The sequence below is a fragment of the Sardina pilchardus genome, chromosome 20 (genome assembly GCF_963854185.1).
Source record: "Sardina pilchardus chromosome 20, fSarPil1.1, whole genome shotgun sequence".
Lineage (NCBI taxonomy): Eukaryota > Metazoa > Chordata > Actinopteri > Clupeiformes > Clupeidae > Sardina > Sardina pilchardus.
This window is the reverse complement of record NC_085013.1, coordinates 18,398,097-18,415,646: the sequence shown is the minus strand read 5'-3', so window position 1 is coordinate 18,415,646 and position 17,550 is coordinate 18,398,097. Positions and strand designations below refer to the sequence as shown.

The following is a 17,550-nucleotide window of genomic DNA, read 5'->3' as shown; positions in this document are numbered from 1 at the left end:
TGTATTTCCGAAATAAATTGCTGCTGTCACTATTTAATGCCACTAGATCTATGGAGTTTCGTTTGTGCCAAAAAGTTCAAACAATACTTTTTCTAATTCAAACAAAAATCAATTAATCAAAATACCAAATACAAAATCTAAACAAAAAAAATAAAGTCGAAAAAAAAAAATCTAAACTCGCAAAAAAAATCTAAACTCGCAAACAAATTATTTGTGTAGTTGCAAAAAAAAAACTGTTTGAATAACTTGTCTTTTGGTTTACAATAACAACAATCATTTGCAGCGACATCATTCGTTTGTTTGCTCCTGGCTTTTTCAGTTTCGATTCTGGCTCTCGCGTTTGCGCTGCCTGTTTCTTTGCTTGCGATTCTGGCACAAACTTCACATATGGGTGGGTGTCTGTGGGGTGCATTCCTATTGGCTGATGCGTTTTGACTGACAGCTTTACTATGGATTCAAGCGCAAGAGCTACCCACCCCCCTCCCCTCCCCAGTAGGTAGTGGTGCAACGCTCTTTTTGGCCACTATGTAGAGGTATATTCGATGTAGCGCTATTGAGCACAGTATGTCAACCGCCATATGAAGAAGAAGAAGATATTGACCACAGTAAGTTCCGTGGAGCTAGCTACACCAAAGCCATCGATGGGCTACACGCGTTATGGACTCAAAACAATGGGTTTTCCTCACTACTCATTAATCCAAGGTAAGAAGTGTCATCTAATTTGTTATGGGTCTAATTTTCACGTTTATGTGGGATGTTATGGCGTAGTTGTTACAATACTGACGCTGGTTTTAAGGTATCAGATGGCTATCTTAGCATCGTAGGTTTGTCCACATCCAAACGAGGCTTTTGATGAAATGTCGCACTACAGTAGCCTAAATTATGAATTCATACCATGTATTTATTTGTTCAGAAGTATATTGTTAATGTCCTCGCGTTATATAAGCGTATGTGTCCGATTATGTCATGAAATATCGCTATGTTGTCAACGGTAGTCTAGCATAGTATGAGCGCGATGGTGCGATCTATCTGTGGTCAGTTCATCAATGGCCCTGGCGATCTCTGGAGGTCCACTCTTTGTGAACGTTTGGAGACCACAGACATAGTATAACCTTAGTTAGAGTATTGGTTCATTTGCCTGAGAAAGACCCAAGGGTCGAAACGTTACTTTTTGTAAACATGGGAGCTCAAGCAGTGTTGCCAACGTTACCTTCTTCTGTTACATCTCCCCAGGAAATGTTATTAAGCACTGTGACCAGCTCTGTCTTTTGATTAGTACATGTAATTTGTCTTTTGCTTGTGCTTGTGTGTTTGTGCAGAACAACTCATCGTGATGGAGCACCTGTACTCCCTGATACAGCAGGATCTGAGGGGATTCCTCAGACAGGACGCAGATGTGGATTGACAACATCCTGCAGTTTGACTTTATTAGAATAAGTGTTGTTTTGAATAAAGGACAATAAAATTGAATTATTTTACATACTACTTACTGTATGTTAACCTGACTCACCACTTGAATTTCGTTCCACCTAGCTCCTCACATTCATCTGGAACTACTCCATTGGAAATGTATTTCAGAAGGCAGGGCCTTGTCAAAACTCCTTTCATATGATTGGATAAACTAATTTGACATGCTACTACAACAGGGGTGGGCAAACTAAGGCCCAGGGGCCACATGCGGCCCTCTGCTCTGTTTCATGTGGCCCGCCATGAAGTCAAACACATAAAATTAAATGTGGCCTGTTGTTACATAAACCTGATATACATCCATCACACAGCATGGTTTCATAACTGATGTGCTATGTTTGTCAATGAAAACAAGAGAACAGGCCGCACTATGCATAAGCAATCACCATTTATTCACACAGACGCGCTTCGGCGCTCTGCCTTCCCAGTATGTTTGTCAATACCATCATCAAGCTGTACTTTTGGGAACTCTGACTGAATAAATACATTTTTTTGGAAGATAACATCACTTTTTTATTGCTTAATTAATCATAGCATATAAGCTTACCATTCTTAACATCCAACTACTTGGTAACTTTGTAATGTAGCTTGGCATTTTCTGCCTCTCGGATGCGTGCGCAGCCAGTATAGTTGGTAAACGAGAAACCTATGTATATCAACAATAACAGCAATATCAATATCAACAGTCACAACAGTGTCCACGTCCACTGGGTGTGCAAGGGACCAGGCAGAGTCAGCTAGTCATGTGCGGAGCATAGCTGCGTTTTTTGGTTTGTAAAGGACACAGCAGGAGAAGGGTGAGCTGGGTTTGTGGCGGCTGGAAGTCTGCAGGTGTGCAACGGACCGGGCAGAGCCAGCCGGGTGTGTGAGGGAGAGAGCAGCGTCTGTTGGGAGTGTGAAAGCCACAGATTTCAGAGCCACCCTGAGGGGCTGGGCAAAGCCTGCTGTGTGTGTTAGAGACACAACAGGGTCTGTTGGGTGTGTGAGGGATGGGGTACAGCGCATTGTGTATGTGAGGGACACAGCTAGATCCATCGGGTGTGTGAGTGATGGGGTACAGCGCATTGTGTATGTGAGGGACACAGCTAGGTCCATCGGCTGTGTGAGGGATGGGGTACAGTGCATTGTGTATGTGAGGGACACAGCTAGGTCCATCGGGTGTGCGAGGGGTGGGGCAGGGCAGAGCCTGCAGGTACTGTGGAGCAGAGTCTCTCAGGTATGTGAGGCACACAATAGGATCCACCAGGTGTGTGAAAGACGCAGCGGACTCTGTCTGGTGTGTGGTGCTGTGCTGCAGATGGAGAAGAGGCCGTCAGCTGTGCTGTGTTGTGCTGCAGATGAAACAGGGACCGATGGTTGTGATGGCAATGAAGCAGAGGTTGACCAAAGACGTGTATGGGTCATTCCATGCCAAATCAACCAGAGCCCACGCACTTGCGTCTCAAAAAAATCTGAAAAAAATATCATGTGTGCCTATGTTACCCAGGAGACACTCTGTAAAATGTTTTTGTGCTAAGATCAATACTTTTCAAGTAACAGCCAGTTTTACAGGGGGAGGGGGGTGTCAAATTTGTTCTGCCTCTTTTTTTTGTCAAAGTTCACAAGCTCATTGCTCAAGAACTAGAATCTGTAGGAGGCTCAAATTTTGCAGGCTGGTGCATAAATAGGAATAGTATGCAGTAAAATCACCACAAGTAGTCTGGATGATCCTGCATGGTCATAGCAGTCCCTCAAAGTTGATCAAAATTGTATTGGAGTTCTTGGCTGGGCTCTGTTTAGGCTTACAGAAGACATATTTTTACTCAACATAGGCTCTTGATTTTTTTTCTCTTATTGAGATCAGTAGAAACACTCTCCGAAAAAGCAATGAAGAGAAAAGAAAATCCATCAGGGACTGAACAGCAGCCCTCACAAGTTTGAAAAATAATTTTGGATCTCATATTCAGAGCACCCTAACACCTTGTGGGAATATACAAAGATTTTTTTTATATTTTTTTTGTTAATCTGCATTACCTCTTCTTTTTAAAAACATCAATTTGACTTGTCTTATGCAAATCTTTCTTTTTCATTTCCCACCCTAAACATGGACAAAATGCACCATTGAGATCAATATGTTTTGTCCCCACCCGGCAATTTCAGTGATTCAGTGATTTTAGTGGCACCTAGTGGTTACTCTATACAAAACAAATCTCTCAATAGATCTCTATGGTGCATTTTGCCCTTGTTCAGGGTGGGAAATGAAAAAGAAAGATTTGCATAAGACAAGTCAAATTGGTGTTTTTAAAAAGAAGAGGTAATGCAGATTATAGAAAAAAATATAAAAAAAATCTTTGTATATTCCCACAAGGTGTTAGGGTGCTCTGAATATGAGATCCAAATTTATTCTTCAAACTTGTGAGGTCTGCTGTTCAGTCCCTGATGGATTTTCTTTTCTCTTCATTGCTTTTTTGGAGAGTGTTTCTACTTATCTCAATAAGAAAAAAAACCCAAGAGTCTATGTTGAGTAAAAATGTGTCTTCTGAAGGCCTAAACAGAACCCAGCCAAAAACTCCAATAAAATTTTGATCAACTTTGAGGGACTGCTATGACCATGCAGGATCATCCAGACTACTCGTGGTGATTTTACTGCATACTATTCCTATCTATGCACCAGCCTGCAAAATTTGAGCCTCCTACAGATTCTAGTTCTTGAGCAATGAGCTTGTGAACTTTGACAAAAAAAAGAGGCAGAACAAATTTGACACCCCCCTCCCCCTGTAAAACTGTCTGTTACTTGAAAAGTATTGATCTTAGCACAAAAACATTTTACAGAGTGTCTCCTGGGTAACATAGGCACACATGGTATTTTTTTCAGATTTTTTTGAGACGCAAGTGCGTGGGCTCTGGTTGATTTGGCGTGGAATGACCCGTATGGGACAAAGGTGTGTATGGGACAGAGAAGAGGTCGGTTGAACAGGTCAAACTGCAGGATGTTGTCAATCCACATCTGCGTCCTGTCTGAGGAATCCCCTCAGATCCTGCTGTATCAGGGAGTACAGGTGCTCCATCACGATGAGTTGTTCTGCACAAACACACAAGCACAAGCAAAAGACAAATTACATGTACTAATCAAAAGACAGAGCTGGTCACAGTGCTTAATAACATTTCCTGGGGAGATGTAACAGAAGAAGGTAACGTTGGCAACACTGCTTGAGCTCCCATGTTTACAAAAAGTAACGTTTCGACCCTTGGGTCTTTCTCAGGCAAATGAACCAATACTCTAACTAAGGTTATACTATGTCTGTGGTCTCCAAACGTTCACAAAGAGTGGACCTCCAGAGATCGCCAGGGCCATTGATGAACTGACCACAGATAGATCGCACCATCGCGCTCATACTATGCTAGACTACCGTTGACAACATAGCGATATTTCATGACATAATCGGACACATACGCTTATATAACGCGAGGACATTAACAATATACTTCTGAACAAATAAATACATGGTATGAATTCATAATTTAGGCTACTGTAGTGCGACATTTCATCAAAAGCCTCGTTTGGATGTGGACAAACCTACGATGCTAAGATAGCCATCTGATACCTTAAAACCAGCGTCAGTATTGTAACAACTACGCCATAACATCCCACATAAACGTGAAAATTAGACCCACAACAAATTAGATTACACTTCTTACCTTGGATTAATGAGTAGTGAGGAAAACCCATTGTTTTGAGTCCATAACGCGTGTAGCCCATCGATGGCTTTGGTGTAGCTAGCTCCACGGAACTACTTACTGTGGTCAATATCTTCTTCTTCTTCATATGGCGGTTGACATACTGTGCTCAATAGCGCCAAATCGAATATACCTGTACATAGTGGCCAAAAAGAGCGTTGCACCACTACCTACTGGGGAGGGGAGGGGGGTGGGTAGCTCTTGCGCTTGAATCCATAGTAAAGCTGTCAGTCAAAACGCATCAGCCAATAGGAATGCACCCCACAGACACCCACCCATATGTGAAGTTTGTGCCAGAATCGCAAGCAAAGAAACAGGCAGCGCAAACGCGAGAGCCAGAATCGAAACTGAAAAAGCCAGGAGCAAACAAACGAATGATGTCGCTGCAAATGATTGTTGTTATTGTAAACCAAAAGACAAGTTATTCAAACAGTTTTTTTTTTTGCAACTACACAAATAATTTGTTTGCGAGTTTAGATTTTTTTGCGAGTTTAGATTTTTTTTTTTCGACTTTATTTTTTTTTGTTTAGATTTTGTATTTGGTATTTTGATTAATTGATTTTTGTTTGAATTAGAAAAAGTATTGTTTGAACTTTTTGGCACAAACGAAACTCCATACGAATGTGGGGGTGTGAAAGAAATCTGCAATTTTTCTTCTGATTTCACAAGATTGAAACACAGTCAGTGTCAACACATACGACTTAGGAATGAATATGTGGAATCTATAGGTAGCAATCATTATTCACAGAAAATTTGAAGTCTTAAGCTTGAACACTTTTTGAGATAATGACATCTGAACTTTGCTGCAGATTTAGATGAGGGCGCCAATGTGCCAAAAATCAGAAGGGGGGTACCATGTTCAAAAATGTTTTTCTCTGGATGTATTAGGTATACCGATCTAATATTTTGGCTAAGTTAGTTTAAATGGTTACTCTTTAGATGGTAAAAGTTTGAAGCAAATCTGAGATGGTCAAGCAGAAATTTTCTCTAAAATCCGTTGAATTGAGGTGGAATGACCCTGGTACTACTGTAGGGATTTTTGTTGGGGAGACAGTTGATTTGAAGCTCTGTGCGTACGAGCAGCACAAAAATACACAGCGCTGTCACCAGCAGTTATGTCAGAGATCACCAGTGTAGCATTTTCCTGTGTGTGTCCATGTATGTTAAACCGATTCTCAAATTTTTTCTCAGGTGTTGGTTTTCATACTGCAGCATTCCAATCAGCTCCATGGATCCAGCTGCCTTTTGCTGGTACCAGAACATGTCTAGATAGCTTCTTTCACCATGGCGACAAAGAAATCTGGCCTCTCTGTCTTTGACAGACAGTTGCAGGTCTGTTGGTGTTTGTTGTATGGGAAGAGATGATGAGACTCCACCTAGAGCAGAATAAAATGTTTGGTTAGAATGGAGAGAGATGGAGTGTCTAAACCAATCACCAATATTACTGTAATATACATAACATATTGTATGTGAAGAAAAAACAGTCAAATGTGTTTATGTGTAACAATTAACCCAGCCTATTGTATAAAATATTCCAAAAAAATGCACCTGCCAGACAGAGCAGTGAAACCACAGAGTAAAGTGTGATCATGGCGGTGTTCAGCTTTAGAATAATCTACACACACTGGAACTCACTTCCTCAGAGAGAGAGAGAGAGAGAGAGAGAGAGAGGGAGGAAATGACATCATGGGTTAAGGCTCACTGCTAAAGCATTGCTCTCTTGTTCTGACTGTTCATCTGTGTGGATGAATGATAAACAGCACAAATTAAAAGTCAGTTAATGTGGTTTTATAACAGCTGGCTATAGACTTACCCCCCCTACAGAAACAGCACAGAGAGTTTTTGTCAGACTGAGTGGAGGGTTTGCCGTGCTGTGTGTAACTGGCTGCACAGAAATACACGGCGCTGAGCGAAGATTTCAACGAGACAAAATGGAGGGATGCCTCTTTCTCACCATCTCCACTCACATTGAAATCTGTTTTCCAGGAGTCCTCTACAGTTTTGGTAACTGTAGAGAAAATGTGACCAATGAGTTTCATAGCCGTCTCTCCTTCTTTTTGTTGGTACCACAGGATGGTATCATAGGTACTGATGGTATGGCTGCAGCTGATCTCAACTTTCTCATCAAGGCGGCAAAAACGGTTATCAGGATGCTGATTGACATTATTACAAAGTAAAGATTCTGTAAAAAAAAAGAAATAAAAAATCACAATCAGCTATCTGGTGTTTTACCAGTTCCTCTCTGCAGACTGTTTCATGTATCTGGGCCACATGGTGGAATCTGGTACTTGGAAAAGTGAACAGAGAGACAGTTAATGTGATGAGTGATTGGAGCATGACTGAAGAGTGAGAGAGCTGACAGGAGAACACTGACACTGGGACAGGATGTAGACACCATGCTCTTCATGATGTCACTGATTCCCTGTCTATGAAAAGCAAAACAGGTGAGAGAACATTAACTGTTGTGGTCCTCCATCATGATATTCAAACCAGGCAGTTTAAGCTAAATGGTTCAACTCATGGTGACAAACTGACTACCTACTCTACTGTAAATATATAGATATAGGTATGAGGGACCAGCTTATTTATACGTATGTGAATTTTGTTAATAAAACATTAAAGTAGAGAAAGGAAACAAATGCATATTGTGTTGTTGAGCTCTTGGTAAATGAGAAAAGAGGTGGATGTCCCTCTAATGGAGCAACTGTATAGTACTACTGTACACTGTACTGTAAGTTAAAGGGATAATCCGGAGTGAAATTCACTTTAGATCAATTTTTCGGACTATTGGGAGTACATACGTTGAGTTGACACCAAAATCATGTCATTCGGATGTATTTTGAGAAAGTTCGAGTTCACCGTTTTTTGCCAAAACTCGTTAGCCTGTAAGTGACCGGGGCAGGTCCTTTCGCCACTACAAAACGCTATTTTTATACCTCTTCTACTGTTCCAAACAACGCTACACTTACGTGGTAGTGAGTAGAGGGTCCCTAAAGCCAAACCGAAGTATCCCCACGTCTTTATGTGGTCGGATAGAGAGTCCAGAATGAATTTAATCGAGTCAGTACCTTCCGGAAATGTCGCGGTGGCAGCTGCGCAACGCTTCAACAACACTGTACTAACATTTCCGGAAAGGTACTGACGCGATTAAATTCATTCTGGACTCTCTATCCGACCACATAAAGACGTGAGGATACTTCGGTTTGGCTTTAGGGACCCTCTACTCACTACCACGTAAGTGTAGCGTTGTTTGGAACAGTAGAAGAGGTATAAAAATAGCGTTTTGTAGTGGCGAAAGGACCTGCCCCGGTCACTTCCAGGCTAACGGGTTTTGGCTAAAAACGGTGAACTCGAACTTTCTCAAAATACATCCGAATGACATGATTTTGGTGTCAACTCAACGTATGTACTCCCAATAGTCCGAAAAATTGATCTAAAGTGCATTTCACTCCGGATTATCCCTTTAATGGAAAACATGAACACAGCTATATGCCAGGTATTACAGTTACACCCTTGTGTGTGACATGTCTCCAAAACGAAGAACATTGCCGTTGTAAGGAAAAAAAAGCTACTCAAAGATGAAGTGTGAACAATTCTATTGCACAATTGTGTGGAGATCAGACACATACTGTTAGACAGGTCATTTGCTCAACTTTTTGGGCCTAGTTTTCTGTCAAAGTTTTCTCAATGGATTCCTGGTCAGAACCACTATTGAAACAGATTAAGACTTGGGGCATGTTAAATTTTGTCCAAAAATTCAAGATGGCCGCCGTATGGGCAATTCCATATCAGTTGGAACAGGTCCGACACCATGGTCCTCAGTTTTTCCTGATTTTTGGTCAAAATGTTCCTCCATGTCTCATTAGAGGAAAACCAAAATTTTAGCTTGGTATCTTGTTTAGTTTCTGAGATATGGCTCTTCAAATGTGGATAGACGGGTCCTAAAAAAAGGCTGAAAATGCCTGTATTTAATGAGCACCACTTTGTTTTAAACCCCTCTCCTGTCTTAAGCCTACCATATTATTTTCTAAAAATTTGAACACTGGGGCAGTACCCTGTTTAGTTGTCCAATATCACAAAGGAATTATAGTCCTTCCCACCATTGAAGACTTATTCATCGAAACAAACCCATATTTTTTTTAAAGCAATGAAAAACAAAAAACCTGTTTTTGTTCTCTTATGGTCATGAATGGATAGCACTCACATTTTTAAAACTTTACATATATATAGTCCATGAGTAAGAGAACATGTTGAAGAAAAATTGAGATGGTAAGTTTTCGTATTTTGAGGCTATGGGCCTTCAAAGATGGCCAAAATGGTGTTTTTTCCTAAAAATGCCTATTTCATTGCCTTTTTTCAAGGACAAGATGAAATGCAAATCCAACATTTCTTTTTTCCTGCAATAGTATGCCACTTTGTAGACCATGTGAATGTGGTAGATCCGACCTGTCCATTTTAATATCCCCTCAGTACATGTCTGAAGTTAGAAAAAATGAAAAATTGTCTTGGCTGAAGGAGGTGTTGGTTTGATGAACCTCCTAGAAGGACATTATGGGGTTTAACCCCATTTTTTATGTTTGAGGGATCAGATTGCCATCCTGTTAACAGGATAAAAATGTTATATCCCATTTTTACTCTTTATTGATCCCTTAGAATATGTCCAAAAGTTGTCAAAAATGAAAAAGGCGACTAAATTGAGGGGCCAAGTGGATCAAGTCACACAAGGCTAAAAATGTAATATAAGACAGATGAGATACTGAGGGAGAACACTGTGAAATGTATAACCCCTGTTACAATGGCCTTTGAACAGAAGTGATTCTGAGCACTAGGCCTACTTATAACTTCATAAAGTTACACAGGAGTCTTAAACCAGCAATCACATCCATGTTGCAACAAACAAACACACAGAGGTGGGACTCAATATAACAACTTTTACATAAAAAGGAATTCATATTGGCGGTGAAGACTGGTATTGTTTTTGTTTTTAAAGCAAAACTGTAGACTGTGCAAAGAGGCTGATCTTCTGTTCATTGTTCATGTGATGAAAAGCATGTGCCCATCTCCACTCTAATCCTGAAAAACATGTGGTTGTCCAAGGTGGATTGAAAGGGTTTCCCCTTTAGTGGATTTCATTTCGACCAAGGTTGCGTCTCAAACTGTTTTCCACGATAGGATTACAGTTTGGACTGTGACTTCACTAGGTCTTCCCATATATTTCTTGGGTATCTTTCAAAGCCATTCTGACACACTCAGTGAATATGCCATGGGTTTAGCATAAGTATCAGTGCTACTGAGCAGTTCTTAACAGAACCTTTATGGAAAGCTTATCCTATTCAATTTTAACATTTAGATTCATATTCTACAGACTGAGACCTTAAAAAAAAGCAAAACATGATTTTATTTGGAGAAGAGGCTGGGGGTGCATAATTGGCATATCTAGGTCGTGGCCTATACATGAAATGGGCTCATTATAGTAATATAAGGCCCGTCCTATATTATTTTAGACACCTACCAATGTGCAGCATGGTAGATATTTGGCTTATGTCTTCATATGTGAAGTTTGAGTCCATAATAGGTCATCTAAAAGCTGTTTTTAATTGACTAGGATAATCTCTGCTAAAATTGCATAAAATCGTTTTTTCAGAGTTTCCCTATTCTCAGGGCTAAAACAAGTAGTGCAACCCAAAATGTTCAATATTAACATTCAGATTCATATTCTACACATCCAGACCTTTCAAAAAAAATATATGGTAGTGAAAAAAAACACCCTATGTGCTTGAGAAAACGAAAAAATAGTTGATCCGTTACACATTTTTGGCTATTTTTTGCCATTTTTGTCCAGAAATGGGGTCAATATTTTATCAAATGTCAAAAATAACCATTTCATTCAATTCCTGGGGTTAGAAATGTATGGAAAAATGTGTTCATTTGTCTCTGTATGTTGTTTACTTCAAATGTTATGCCTCTTTCTATATAATTATTCGGTTTCTCGGGTTCCGGTCGGGTGCAACAAAGGGTTAAAAATGAAGCCTTTGGGACATTATTTCAGCTTGGTACCTGGCAGATTCTGAAAATAGACACTTTAAGGATTCTAAAAAATCAGGTGGCATAAAAAAAGCCGGGGGGTGCGCGTGGACCCCTGTTTCCATCTAGACTATAGTTGAATGAGGAAACAACTGCTCAGAGATGAAGTGTGAACAACACACTTTTATGAACTGACAATTGTGGATAATTATTTAATTAACTTGAGAAGACAATTGTGTGGAGAGCAGACACACAAAGCACAATTATGAGCAAATGTTCATTCAGATGTACATCACCAGGTGAAATTAAGATGATTTCTTTCATTTACAAACAGTGATGAATGTTTGTGTTTGTGTTTGCTTTTATAATAGATCTTTATGGAGAGAGTCATTTATACCTGAATCACAAAATATATTTGTGAGCCAGAGGACCTTTATTTGGAAATGATGAGACTAATTCTAGCTGTAGTAAATGCACCCAACTCTAATGTAACTGCTCTGTGCTTCAGCTCTGAGGGGGGTGGTACTACTGTAGGGATTTTTGTTGGGGGAGATAGCTGAGTTCAGCCTCTGTGTGAACTAGCAGCACAAAAATACACAGCACTGTCACCAGCAGTTATGTTAGAGATCACCAGTGTAGCATTTCCCTGTGCATCTCCACTTATGAAAAATCGAGTCTCAAAATCTTTCTCCGGAGTTGGATTTTTATTCTGCAGCATTCCAGTCAGCTCCATGGATCCAGCTGCCTTTTGCTGGTACCAGAACATGTATGGATAGCTGCTATCACCATGGCGACAGTGAAGTCTGGCTTCTTTGTCTTTGACAGACTGTTGCAGGACTACTGGTGTTTGTTGGATGAGAAGAGATGACGAGACTCCACCTAGAGCAGAATAATGTGTTTGGTAGGAATGGACAGAGATGGAGTATCTAAACCAATCTCATGAAGCAGCCCATTTAAAATTTAAAACAATATTTGTTAAAAAATAACATTTAAAAAAGATATTAACATACATAACATATGGAAAGAAAATCCAGTCAAATGTGTTTATGTGTAACAATTAACCCAGCCAACCCTATTGTATAAAATATTCCTAAAAATGCACCTGCAAGACAGAGCAGAGAAACCACAGAGTAAAGTGTGATCATGGCGGTGTTCAGCTTTAGAATAATCCACACAGACTTGAACTCACTTCTTCATAGAGAGAGAGAGAGAGAGAGAGAGAGAGAGAGAGAGAGAGAGAGAGGAAATGACATCAGGGTTAAGGCTCACTGCTAAAGCATTGCTCTCTTATTCTGACAGTTCATCTGCGTGTATGAATGATAAACAGCACAAATAAAGTCAGTTAATGTGGTTTTAAAACAGCTGGCTGGAGTTTCCACCCCAAAGAGACAGCACAGAGAGTTTTTGTCAGACTGAGTTGAGTGTTTGCAGTGCGGTGTGAAATAGGCTGCACAGAAATACACGGCGCTGAGTGAAGATTTCAACATGAGAAAATGGAGAGATCCTTTTTTCTACCATCTCCACTCACATTGAAATCTGTTTTCCAACCGTCCTTTATAGTTTTGATGACTGTAGAGGTAACATAACCAACGAGTTTCATAGCCGTGTCTCCTTCTTTTTGTTGGTACCACAGGATTGTATCGTAGTTGGTGATGCTATGGTTGCAGCTGATCTCAAAGTTAGCATTAGATTTCTGCAAAACGTCATCAGGATACTGATGGACATCATTGCAAAGTAAAAATTCTGTAAAAAATGAACAAAAAGATCACAATTAGCTATATAGGGTGGCGTACATCAATTCCTCTCTGCTATGTCTCTGGGCCACATGGTGGAATCTGGTGCTTACCTGGAAAAGTGAACAGAGAGACGGTGAATGTGATGAGTGATCGGAGCATGACTGAAGAGTGAGAGAGCTGACAGGAGAACACTGACACTGGGACAGGATGTAGACACCATGCTCTTGATGATGTCACATCAGTGGATTCACTGGTTATGAAAAAAAACCTGACTATTAAATCAATCATCAAATACTTTGGAATCTTGATGATGTCACTGATTCCCTGTTATGAAAAGCAAAACAGGTGAGAGAGCATTAACTGTTGTGGCCCTCCATTGTGATATTCAAATCAGGAAGTTTAAGCTAAATGGTTCAACTCATGGTGACAAACTGACTACCTAAATATAAAGATATACTAGGTGTGAGGGACCGTCTTATGTCTATATGTGAATAAAAATCTGAATTCAAGGTAACAAAGTGACCCCCATGAAGAGAGAGACAGTAAGTTCAGTGTTTGATTACATTTCACTCAGGAGACAGAAGAATGATGAAATGGTGTAGATGATGAGTATAATTGTGTTAGTACTTTCAAGTAGAGAGAGGATACAATTGTGTATTGTGTTGTTGAGCTCTCGGTAAATGAGAAAAGAGCTGGAGGTGTTCTCTTCTCACAGTTCAGGCTCATAGAAGCTATACTGCCCTCTATAGGGGATGCTGTGGTACTGCAGGATCATGGAAAACATGAACACAGCTTTGGTACTGCAGTTACACCCTTGTGTGTGACATTTCTCCAAAGCAAAGGACATTGCTGTTGTAAGGAGACTGCTTGATGAGTGCATAATTATATTGGGTCCAATTCTCCAAAAGGATGGAAACTGTCTTTGTATGAAGAAACCATAGATCAGAGATGAAGTGTGAACAATACTTTTAAATACATATAATTGTGGATGATTATTTTATTAGCTTGAGAAGACAATTGTGTGGAGCTCAGATTCATAGAGTACAATTATGAACAAATGCATTCACATGTAGCCTACATCACATTGCATTTTTATTATCACTTTATGGAGAGAGTCATTTATATCTGAGTCACACAATATATTTGTGAGCCAGAGGACCTTTATTTGGAAATGATGAGACTAATTCTAGCTGTAGTAAATGCACCCAACTCTACTGTAACTGCTCTGTGCTTCAGCTCTGAGGGGGGTGCACTACTGTAGGGATTTTTGTTGGGGGAGATCATTGATTTGAACCTCTGTGCATACTAGCAGCACAAAAATACACAGCACTGTCACCCGCAGTGATGTCAGAGATCACCAGTGTGCCGTTTTTTTGAGCGTCTCCACTTATGTTGAATTGAGTTTTAAAGTTTTCCTCATGTGTTGGATTTTTATACTGCAACATTCCAATCAGCTCCATGGATCCAGCTGCCTTTTGCTGGTACCAGTACATGTATGGATAGCTGCTATCACCGTGGTAACAATTTAGTCGGGCTTCCTTGTTTTTGACAAATAGTTGCAGGACTGTTGGTGTTTGTTGGATATGGAGAGATGAGAAGACCCCACCTAAAACAGAATAAAAATACATCTTATTTTTCTCAAAGTGCAATGAATGTTCCCTTTACACCTCAACAGAAAGAGCTTACCTGCAGACAAAAGTACAGCCAGAATGGCTATGAAATAAGTTTGGGACATTATCCACAAGTATGAAATGAAAAGCAACCAAGCAAGAGAACCAAGAGTTCAGCAAGTTCTGAGGGAAACTGAACAGGAGATAATGATGATTATATCAGACATGTCATCGCTTGATGAGGACATTCTCCTCACAGCTCAGTGGTGTCTGTGTTTGTGGGTGTGGGGGAGGGGAGGTTGGTTGGGGGCGTAGAATCATTAACAGTCTTACAAGTTGCCCATGTGATAACTTACCCCACCCTCCTCTCCTTCATTTGAATATAAGAGATGAGAAGGAACCCAAACAGACCTTCAGAAGTCAGTCGGGTACTTCATCTCTATACCAGTCGCTCTCTCAACATTCTGAAACTGCTCTCGTATACAAGTCTGTGCAAGTACTGTAGTTAATATTTGCTGACAGCCAGTCTGGTGAATTGTCTGTGTAGGACCATGCTTATATACTGTAACCTGCTAGACCAGGCATCTCACTCAAGTGAATGGAGAATCAGTCATAACCGACGAAGTGAGTGTCTGTTAGTGTGGCTATAGGCTTTATCTGATGGCACACTGCTGGTGCAGCTGGTTATGGTATTTGTAGCGATAGGAGTGCGAGTCTCGCACTGTGCCTCTGTTGCAGCGCAGAAATACACAGCGCTGTCGTCCACGGAAACGTTCCTCATGGTGTAGTTGCAGTTTTTTATGGCATCGCCAGTCAAGGTGACTTTACTTTGAAATGTTGGCTCTAAATTCGGATGATTTCCATATAAGTTACCCATTGGCTCAAATGTCCTCCTCATTGAGTTGTGCTTGTACCAGTGAATGCGATCATGGCCAGGTAAGTCATGCAAACACTGTATCTCAATAGACTCTCCATGACTTCTGATGACAACAGGAGGGGTTTGCTGTACTCTAGAAGTCTGAATGTAACCTGCAGTGAAAACATATGAATAAATGCCTTTCAGTGTTAGAAATAGTATTTGAAAATATGCATTTAAACAATGAAAATCTAATAAAATGTGTAATGGTGTAACAACTAATCGAGCCAACACTTTTGTTGAAATATGCCCCCAAAAAAATAAAAATAAAAAATGCACCTGCAAGACAGAGCAGTAAAACTGTAGAGTAAAGTGTGATCATGGTGGTGTTCAGCTGTAGAATAATCCACACACACACACTTGAACTCACGTCCTCATAGAGAGAACAAGGAAATGACATCACGGTTAAGGCTCACTGCAAAACTGAGAAATCGACGAAGAAATGTCTGCAGTTACGGATCGGCCCTTTAATGTGGTTTAAAAGCAGCTGGCTAGATTTCCACCCCACAGAAACACCAAAGAGAGTTTTTGTTGGACTGAGTGGGGTATTGACAGTGCTGTGTGTATATAGGCCGCACAGAAATACACTGCGCTGAGCGAAGATTTCAACGAGAGAAAATGGAGGGAAGCCTCTTTTTCACCATCTCCAGTGACATTGAATTCTTTTCCCCAGGGATCCTCTATAGTTCTGGTTTTGAAGTACATTTTCCCAATAAGTTTCATAGCCGTCTCTCCTTCTTTCTGTTGGTACCACAGGATGGTATCATAGGTACTGATGGTATGGTTGCAGCTGATCTCAACTTTCTCATCAAGGCGGCACAAACGGTTATCAGGATGCTGATTGACATTATTACAAAGTAAAGATTCTGTAAAAAATAAGAAATAAAAAATCACAATCAGCTATCTGGTGTTATACCAGTTACTCTCTGCAGACTGCCATGTTTCTGGGCCACATGATGGAGTCTTATGCTTACCTGGAAAAGTGAACAGAGAGACAGTGAATGTGATGAGTGATCGGAGCATGACTGAAGAGTGAGAGAGCTGACAGGAGAACACTGACACTGGGACAGGATGTAGACACCGTGCTCTTCATGATGTCATTGTCACAGCAGTGGATTCACCTGACTATTAAATCAATCAGCAAATACTTTGGAATCTAATCCATTAATTGAAAAAATTGAAAATTTAAATGAAAATAGTTGTTATTTGCAGCCGCAGTCATAACAGTTGAACAAAATATCCATCATCTAGAAAAACAGTCAAGGAGGCATTAGGAGTGAATGGTGTTACAATGGATAACATACTGTATATGTATTCAATTTGATAGTGATATTTGATGGTTATTGAATTTAGACATTCAGTCTCACATACCGATATTATAATAAGAGTAAGCCTTGCTGGTAAAAAGACAAACTGACAGGATATTAAATAAAATACTCCCCTATTCAAAGTTCTTCCCCATAGCCTACAGTACATACTCTGTGTTCCGTCACAAGATGCCAATTTATGTAAAGTGAGCGTGAAATAACTTCTGAAGAGGCAGGTTTGGTCTTTCCCTGGTGAGAGTGTTTTTGAGGTAGAGATCACCCATCTGCCACACTGTGCTTCACTGGCAGCACAAAAATATGTAGCAGTGTCACCGGGTGCTAAGCCAGTTATATTTAGCGTGCCAGACTTCTTCCCATGTCCTGCCAATTCATATCTCTCCTCCTCAGGGTACTTATTGTCATGATAAATGTACCCAAGCAGTCCCAAGGCCTCCCCTTTGGCGGACAGGTGGTACCATAATATAGTATTTAAAGCAGAGTCTTGATGGGAACAGTTCAACTGGACACTATCCCCAGGCATCCTCAGGACTGAGACGGGGGACTGGTAAACACTGGTGCAGAAACTGATATCTGAAGAAAAAAAAAACCCAACAACAATAACAACAACAACAACACCAACAACAATAATAAGGAGAAACTTGATCTCCGGTGCTTATGCTAAAGAATACAAAACAAAAATCCCGATTCGGGTTGGAGTGATCCTCACCTATGACCCAGAGCAGTGCGACTGAGAGGGTGGTGAGGAACCCTTT

The 17,550-nt window shown here is 40.4% G+C and overlaps 1 long non-coding RNA gene across 1 annotated transcript; it reads left to right on the top strand.

Annotated features, from left to right (window-relative positions):
* The first annotated feature begins 553 nt into the window (after positions 1-553).
* LOC134067715 (uncharacterized) lies at positions 554-1,970 on the top strand. Its single transcript, XR_009936547.1, has 2 exons — positions 554-702; positions 1,320-1,970. It is a non-coding gene; the product is annotated as an uncharacterized LOC134067715 (long non-coding RNA).
* The last annotated feature ends 15,580 nt before the right edge of the window (positions 1,971-17,550 follow it).